Here is a 5,713-nt window from a genome sequence, read left to right as displayed (position 1 = left end):
AGATGTTTTAAAAGGGTTTTACCAATACTGAGCATGATTTACGAAGTAAATAATTTCTGTACTGTGTTGGAATTGTCCTGCATTTGTTGTAGCAATTTGACGTGGTTTACGTGTTTTCTTAATACTCAGCTTTAATTTACTTTTATTACTTACTGAGTTGGCGTACTCACATTACTCCCTGCACCGTGTGTGCAGATTCAGGTATTTCTGAACCCGGTAGCCGGTTGGTTGCTCCGTGGCAGAGTCATCGAAATTAGCAAGGTAGCTGCCCGACGTTCGGAGCCCTGCTCTTCTCCCTCTTGTCTTCCTTAGATTGTTTTAGTATATTTTCAGACTCTTCATTGCATCCAGACCTTAGTAGATTCTCGTGAATTGTGACACCCCGATGTCGGGCTTGTGTATTTATTCCGTACTATTTCATTTAGACTTACATAATGGGATATCTTATTAATTAAAGGCTTAAAAAATATTGTTATTGATTAAATGGCTTATTCGGGAGTTGTGTCGGCTGTCCTAGTTTCACGATAAGCGCCATCACGACGGGACGATTTTAGGGTCGTGGCAATTATGACTTGTACGCATGGTCATAATTGAATTTCGGAAAATTCGGAGTGGAATTGGAAAGAAAATTCTCATTTCGGAAGCTGTAAGTTGAAAGAATTGACTAATGTTTGATTTTTGAATAAACGACCTTGGAATCGGGATTCAAAGATTCCAGTAGGTTTGTATGATCATTTCGGACTTGGGCGTATGTCGAGATCGGGTTTTGAAAAACCCAGGAATGTTTCAGCACCTATTATAGAAGTTAGCATTTTTTGGAAGAATTTAATAAGTTTGGGTTGAAGTGTATTTCAGTGTTATCAATGTCTGTTTAGGATCCCGAGTCTGGGAATATCTCTGTATAGTGATTGATGTTGGGAGCGCGATTGGAAGTGAATTTGGCTAAAGATAGAAATTTGAAGGTTTTGATGAGTTTGACCGGAGTTGGACTTTTTTATATCAGGATCGGATACTAATTTCGGAAGTTGGAGTAGATCCGTAATGTCAAATATGACTTGTGTGCAAAATTTGAGGTCTATTTGACGTGATTTGATAGGTTTCGGTATCGAATGAAGAAGTTCGAAGTTCTAAAGTTCATCAAGATTGAAATGGAGTGTGATTCATGGTTTCACCATTGTTTGATGTGGTTTGAGGCCTCGAGCAGGTCCGTATTATGTTATGGGACTTGTTGGTGTTATTGGACAAGGTCTCGGGGCCTTGGGTGGATTCGGGGTGGTTAAGGGATTGAATTGGAATTTGGAGGAAGAGCTGAAGTTGCTGCCTTCTGGTGTAACCGCATCTGCGAGACATGGGCCGCAGGTGCAGAGCCGTAGAAGCGGCTAGGATGGACGCAGATACGGTGTTGGGCCAAAAGTGAAGAGGTCGTAGATGCGGTCATGTAGCCGCAGAAGCGGGACCACACCTGCGGTAGTTGAGGCACAAAAGCGGAAATGGCAGCCTGGTGAGAAATCGCAGGAGCAGTAGAGGGGTCGCACCTGCGGAAACCGCAGAAGCGGTCGTATGACCGCAGGTGCTGAAATGCTGGAGGCAGTAAGGTTCTTTAAATCAAGGATATTGGCTATTTTCTTCCATTTTACTCTTGTTTGGGTAATAGATGCATCTTTGGTTCGCGCCATTCGACCCTCTGGAAGTGCACAATTTAAATATTGTTGGATCGGGCCGTATGTACTCGACATGATATGCGCATGCTTGTATTGCTTGCCTTTTGATTTATAGATGTTGATATTTGCTCTCCCTGACTTGAGATAAATGTATAAATGATGAAAAATGAATTTGGAAATCTCCTATTAATGAAATAATTGCTTACTTGCTTCATGATATTGAGTTACATCCACCTTTATAAAAATCCACAATTTACTATATTATTGGTATATAATTATTGGACCACTAGTAAGTGTCGAAGTCGGCCTCACGTCTTTACTTCTTTGAGATTAGACGAGATAGTTATTGGGTACACCTTGTTTTCGTACTCATACTACACTTGATGTGCATTTTTGTTGCACAGGTTCATGTGCGGCTAGTAGCATAGTGGTGTAAAGGCATGGTTGATACGGGGACTTAGGTGAGCTGTATCTTGCGAGACGATCCGCAGCCAGCAAAGTCTCCCTTAGAGTATTTTACTGTATTATTTCATTCTGGTCCAATTGTATTTCGGACAGTTATTGTATGTTATTTCATTCCCTAGTAAATGCTCATGCACTTGTGACACCGGGTTCTGGGATGATTATGGGGTATTTGTATTAATTTCAAGCATTTTTATTTAATTTGAAACAGAAAAATCATATTTTTTCAACATTATTAAAACAAGGCCTAAATTAAGTATTTAGGATTGGCTCGCCTGACAGCAGTGTCCAGCGCCATCACGACCCTCAGTGGATTTTGGGTCGTGACAAAATGGCATCAGAGAAATAGGTTCCCTTACGTCTCTTGAGTCAGGAGCAAGTCTAGTAGAGTCTCACGAATCGGTACAGAGATGTTTGTACTTATCTTCGGGAGGCTATAGAGCTGTTAGGAGCACTTCCCTTCTTGATTTTCTCATCGTGCGATTTGATTCCTTTGAGGCTTATGCCTTTGTTTCCTTCCCAATCGATCCTATGTGACACGAAACGTTTATTATAAGTCAGGAATTGAGAAATTTTAAAAGTACTACAGAGGTGGAGCCGGATGCTTCTCCCTGCGTAGTTCATTTGACTAGTGTCGTCGCCTTGCGGAAGGATATTCTGTTGTTTCAGCTCGGTAGCTGTACTTCTAGCAACTCTAAGGCTAGGCACAAGTTGACATGATGCTTATGAACGGTTGTCGTGCGGTATTGATGTGATGATAGGATGTTGGCCTATGTGTTGGGGCAGTGAATGACTTGAAAGGACGTTTACTTAGTACATGATTTAGAGATTCGGTATTTGATTCCCGGCGGGGGAAAGGTAACCGGGCTAAGAATGTTTAGATTTAAGTTCATTGACTAACGAGGCTTGGTACTAACGAGCGTGGTGGATTTTTCATCTGTGATGAGATGTCGTTGACCTTGTTGGATGTACTAAGTTCGTCAGTGTTAAGACCTTCTACAATTCGCCCTTGGGGCAGGATATTGTATGATAGAATTGGAGAAGCGACTGTCAGAGATCACGCGGTGCGGTAGTTCGAGACTAAATGTGTATTTCTAATGCTCATGGCTCGAGAGAGATGATCTTTTGAAAGGTTTAAAAGTTAGTAGCGGTCTATTGGTCCAAGTTCTACCAAGATAGATATTTATTTAAGGCAACAACTGGGCATCAAAGGACGAGGAAGGACATGTGAGAAGTCTCAGGCGGTGGTTAATGTTTTAAGGAAGCCAAGTGTAAGAAGCGAAAGTTGAATAGTTGCTTAAAGAAGAGGGTTAGGCCAAAGTGGGAGAGTGGCAGAGCAACACGTGGATTTAGTGGCAAGATAACTACACACCTTAGGGTGGTTTGGGAATTTTAGTAGACGGTGATTGGGTCTACGAGTGTAATTTGAAATATTTGCTAGCATACGGCGAGAGATCTGATAAGACGAAAAGCAGCTGTTTGAGATGAAGGAGGATACAACATAGCTTTGAAATGGGGAGATATTATCGTGTATTTTAGCGGATGTCGATGAGGAATGAACGGATTCATTCAGCTAGTGAATAAGTATGGGCTCAGCATGGGTTACTGATTTGGTAGTAATGGTGCATTGTAGCATTGTTGGGAGATGACGGCATGTAATTTCTACAACGGATTATCTCCTGTGAGCAGACCAGCAATCACGTGGTTGGGAAAGCTTTTGCGAAGAATCCTATTGACTATCCAGTAAGAAGTCGAATATGTGATTGTTGCTAGAGATTCAGATTGTTCATCAAATGCTAACAGAAGGATTTCGAGAAATTTGGTAGTGGATTGCGCAAGGTTATGTCAATGGGAGATAAATAATCTTGGTGGGTTCCGGAGTTGTGTAATAGTGGCTTCAAGCTAAGCAGGAGAGTCCCACCTCCTACGGTTGGATTTCATGGTCATCTATTTGTGATATTTTAGGTTATTAGCATGTGGATGGGTCATTTCAGCTAAGCGAGAGGAACATAAGTGGTCATTTGAGCAAAGGAAGCGGTAAAAGTGTGTTATAGTTGGCATGATTGGCTCATGTTCAACCTTTGAGAAGACTCAGGATTTGTGTTTCGTAGGAAGATGATTTACGAGGAAGTGATTCAGTCGGGTGCTTCATCGAGATGGGTGTCCATATGCCAGCGGAGCCTCGGAGCTGTTTGTATTCGGGACCAAGCCGGAGTGGATAACTCTTAAGAACGGTTCTAGTGAATTCAAAGGTCAAAACAAATGTGGTGCCTAAGGATTCAAGCATGCAGTATGGTTAAGAATCAATCTTTTGTAGCAGCTTATGATAAGAGTCTTAGAATGTTTACTTTGGATTTGTAAAGGAGTTATCAGAACGGGTGTATCAGTTGAAGATGCGAATGTGCGTGCAAGGAGTGTACGAAACGATTCATAGGTTTGGAGACAGGGGGTCTCGTGGAACGGGGTCACTCAAGGCGAGTGCGGATTTAGGTTGGTCATGTAAGGAATGGAGCTATTATTGTCTCTAAAGAAAGTTAAGGATGAATAGAAGAAGATAGAATGGTTAGCCATGGTTGAATTGGCATAGTGATGGCGGTGCGTGCGAGGCTCCACGGTCGCCGTAATTGATATTGTTTTGAAGTATATAAGTATCATGGCCTTTTATGTGTAGGCGAATCCCGGAAGGGTTGTGGTGGTTTAAGCCACTACTTGAGGATTTGAATTTTCTACGGTTAATGGAATTCTCTCACGTGTTTCTATGGTCCTCTTGGAATGAGTTAAGTAAAAGTTTCCCGGTGAGGAAGTGTTTACCATATTAGCGGTTCAGGAGTTATGATGAAGATCTTGTGCTATCACATATTAGCATGTTGGGTGCAGTGAATGGTACGAAATTTGAAAGTGAGGATCAGGGTTACGGTTCGGTGTTGACAAGGATGTCACGAGCTCGGATGAGCAAAGGGACTTAAATGTTTAGAGTAAGCTGGCATTGTATTCAACGTCACCTGAGATCGATGTTTTGTGAAAAAGGCTTTGCATCCTGGTTAAGGATTCTTGATCGCTTTTCAGTATTAGAGCGGCCGATGGGATGGATGTACAGAGTTGTTATCTATTATGGAAGGTCGCGGGAGTGTGCCCCATGGGAAGGCTGTACAAGTATGGCATGTAGTCACTTGATTGATTGAAGAATTAAACCAACTATGAAGATTGTGGTGATATAATTAATTTGAGAGTTGATGTTTGGAGGGCACTCGATTTATGGGGTTGTGGACTGTGGAGGATTACTCCTGTTATGATGGTTATTCTTGTGTGTTATGGGAAGAAGGGGGTTATTATGGACCCAAGAAAGATTATGGACCTATGTCAGTACGATTAGAATCGGCTTGAGGTCTGTGAATGGATTTAAGTATGAATGTGGGCCTTATATCAGGACGAATGTGTTCATTTCAGCATAACACTCCTTATGTAGGAGTATTCAGAAGTGGGGTGTTATTTCATCATTGGCTATTTCAAGTAATGCTACATTGTGTCGTATGAGTTATGAACGGCTCGATAATTTTCTTAGGTGCTAAGGTTCCGTGTAGCGATGGTGT

The sequence above is a fragment of the Nicotiana attenuata genome, unplaced genomic scaffold (assembly GCF_001879085.1).
Source record: "Nicotiana attenuata strain UT unplaced genomic scaffold, NIATTr2, whole genome shotgun sequence".
NCBI classification, from domain to species: domain Eukaryota; kingdom Viridiplantae; phylum Streptophyta; class Magnoliopsida; order Solanales; family Solanaceae; genus Nicotiana; species Nicotiana attenuata.
The sequence above is the reverse complement of the archived record's forward strand: the minus strand, read 5'-3'. Positions refer to the sequence as shown.